Genomic DNA, 3574 nt, shown 5'->3' on the forward strand with positions numbered 1-3574 from the left:
CAATTCCCATCACCTCAAAGACTAGTGAGGTTGAACATCTTTTAATAGGCTTATTGGCCGTCCAGGTTTTTCATTCTTTATACTGTTCTTATACTTTATAGAAGCTTTTGCGTAATCTGGAGATAAGCCCTTGTTTGTAATATGCATGCAAATCTCTTTCCTCACTTTGTAGCTTGCTTTGTTTATTATATCTTTTGACTGGTATATTTTGCATTTTAACATAGTCACGACTTCCCATCTTTTTTGTTTTGTGCTTTTTGTATCTCAGATAAAAATTTTCCACCTTCCCAAATATCCTGATAGTTCTGATATTCTGTTCCAAAAGTTCTGCTTTTAACACTTAGGTTTTAATCTTTATGGAATTTATGTTTGTGACTGTTTTGAGACTCGGATCTATTTTTATCTACTTGCTCCAATTTAATGAATGATTTATCCTTTTCCAACTGATTTTTAATGCTACATTTTATAACAAGTTCTCTTACATGCTTGGATCTATTTTTTATTCTCTGTACTGTTCCTTAATTTATCTGTCTATTCCTGCACCAATACATCCCTTTAACTTTACCATACGTTTAAAGTAAGTCTTATCAACTTGCAGGTAAAGGTTTCCATTCTTTTTTCTTTGAAATTATTTGGCATTCTCAACTATTTAATCTTTCACACATATTTTGAATATGGTTGTCAAGTGAAAAATATTTTAAGGTAGTTTCTTTTTTATTGGAATATTATTGCATTTATAGATAATTTTGGAGGAAATAACTATGACATGGCACTGCCCTATCTATAAAGATGGCATAATTCTCCATTTATTGGGCCCTTCTACATTCTTCAATGTTTTAACTTTCTCCATAACTATCTCATAGATTGTTAGATTTCTGAATACCTTATTATTATTTTATTTTTTGCTTTTTGTTTTTTCTTTGCTTTTGCGAATGAGATTTTTTTCTATTTTCCTATTGATATCGTGTAGGAACACTATTGAGTTTTGGGCAGTAATTTCATTTTATACCTAGGAACCTTACTGAATTTTCTTATTAGAAATCTAGGTTCCCAACTCTTAATCCTCACTGGAAAATAAATAAAATGAATGAAAGAGTTGGAGTTGAAGATCACAGGAGGATTTTTTGGAGACAACCAGGGATGTGCCATGAGTCAGTCGTTCCCACCAAATGGAAAGAGATGGGTGGGAGCTACTTTCTCCTTCATCTCCAGCAAGATATTAGGGATCTAAAGAGCCTAAAGAAATGTGTCCTCTACAGCCTATGGTTCTAGATGAACTAGGGTTCCTGACTTCCTGTGGGAAACGCAAAGGGGATGGCTGAGCAAAGGAAAGGTGGCTGTACTAGTGGCTTGGACCATTAGAATTGGTCAGGGCAAATGATGCTGGAATGTTTCTTATGCATGAGATATAGTTCAATGGAGAATGTGCTTGCGTAGGGCCTTTACAAGTCTTGTTGGAGAGAACTGCCTCGATGGGTAAAAGACCACAACAGAAAGAAACTGTCAGATATCCAGGGAGTAGAGGAAGGAGCTAATGATCAGTTGGACTCGCCACTCCAGGGAACTACAGGTGAGAAACCCCTGATAATGGGGGAGGGATGGCTAAAAACCAAAAATATGCCTCTGAGAGATAGCCTTAACCCCAAAACTAGAGGAAACTAAGATCACCTCATGTTATTCAGAGTGACTCTACAGGGGATGAGATGGCCCTAAATTTCATTCAAGGATAGGGAAAGAACTAGAATAAATGTAAAAGGGCAGAGGGAAACAAAAAGAAAGTTGTTTTCTGATTACATCCCATGAGTCCTGCTTGTTTGGTGTAATCGTGACATGATATATGAGAGGTACTATATTGTATCTAACCTCTATATATATTGTAGAGGTTAGATACTGGGTGCTCTGGAGCCAGATTTTTGAATCCTAGCTTTGTCTTTACTTAATGTTTAACCTTTCTCTGCTTCAGTTTCCTCCTTTGTAAAGTATGACATTGTGCTGTTATAAGCATTAAATAAGTTAATATGTTTAAAGTGCCTCAAACAGTGCCTGCCATGTTGTAAGCAGGGAGCAAATGTTAGCAAAGATGATTAAAATAACTGTGTTTATAGTTAATTGTAAAAATACTCAATTACTACATAAAGTTCATGTGTGAGAGATATAATACACTTACTGAAGGTATTTGAAAATTTGGAAACGGTTTAAACAGTGCAACTCAATTATTTTCAGTGTAATGGCTTATCTGTCTGAGAACAGACTTCAAGTTTTTTTTTTTTTAAGATGAGAACACAGTTGTTTTTTTGTTTTTTTTTAAGTGTCAGGGAGTTTTTAAACTTTTTATTTATTTATTTATTTTTGGCTGCGTTGGGTCTTCATTGCTGCTTTTGGGCTTCAGTAGTTGTGGCTTGCGGGCTCTAGAGCGCAGGCTCAGTAGTTGCGGCGCTCGGGCTTAGTTGTTCCACGGCATGTGGGATCTTCCCGGACCAGGGCTTGAATCCGCGTCCCTGGCATTGACAGGCGGATTCCTAACCACTGTGCTACCAGGGAAGTCCGAGAACAGTTTTTTTTTTCCCTTCTAAATTGAAGGCTGAACCTTTTCATGAAGACGGCAGCGAAAGCAAAGAAGGAAGGTTGGCTGTGTGATGCCCCTGCCCCTCCCAATGCTGAAACCAAAGCAAAGGCTTTGACGGCCAAGGTGGCAGCACTGAACGGCACCCACAAGCACAAGAAAAAGAAGAGGCACACGTCACCCACCCATGGCAGTCCAAGATACTGCTGCGCCGAAGGCTGCCCAAACGTCCTCGGAAGAGCACTCGCAGGAGAGACACGCTTGACCACTACACTGTCACCACGTCCTGCCTGACCACCGAATCGGCCATGAAGATAGAGACAACGCAACATACCTGTGTTCACTGTAGATGGAAGGCCAACGAGCACCAGCTCAGACAGGCTGTGAGGAAGCTCTATGACTCTGACGTGGCCGAGGTCAACGTCCTGATCAGGCCTGATGGAGAGAAAAAGGCTTATGTTCCACTGGTTCCCAACCATGATGCTTTGGTGTTGCCCACAAAATTGGGATCGCCTAAACTGAGTTAAGCTGACTAATTCTACATATAAATGTTTCACCATAGAAAAGATAATAAAGGCTGACTGTACTTCTAATTGAATATCACTAGTATTGAAAATTTCACAAAACCATGCTGGGTGGGCTCTACAAAAATTCATGCTAGGTGACTTTAGGGGCTGAAAAGCTTTTTTTGTTTGTTTTTGCTTGTTTGTTTGTTTTTCCTCACCTCTTGTCAATTCCCTATTGATTTCCTTTTGGACTGCTTCCGAACTCTCCATTCCCAAGCATTCCATCCTATCCTCTATCTTGATCTCAAGACTACCCGCTAACAACTCAGAGAAGATCATTTGGGAAGTGGTGCTCCAACTTCCTTTCTAACCCCCTATTCCTTCCCCTATTTGGTTTTGCTTTCCTAAAAAACAGTTTCTTCCTTCTTTCCAAGGTGAACTTCTCAATCCAAGTTCTCATTTCTGTCCACTATTAGGTGCTCCATTAATTACCCTCTCTCAACTT

At 39.1% G+C, this 3574-nt stretch overlaps 1 pseudogene; it reads left to right on the forward strand.

Moving 5' to 3' along the window:
* The first annotated feature begins 2593 nt into the window (after positions 1–2593).
* LOC112404926 (60S ribosomal protein L23a pseudogene) lies at positions 2594–3090 on the forward strand (annotated as a pseudogene).
* The last annotated feature ends 484 nt before the right edge of the window (positions 3091–3574 follow it).

This window comes from Neophocaena asiaeorientalis, unplaced genomic scaffold (genome assembly GCF_003031525.2).
Source record: "Neophocaena asiaeorientalis asiaeorientalis breed wild unplaced genomic scaffold, Neophocaena_asiaeorientalis_V1.1 scaffold399, whole genome shotgun sequence".
In the NCBI taxonomy this organism is placed as follows: domain Eukaryota; kingdom Metazoa; phylum Chordata; class Mammalia; order Artiodactyla; family Phocoenidae; genus Neophocaena; species Neophocaena asiaeorientalis.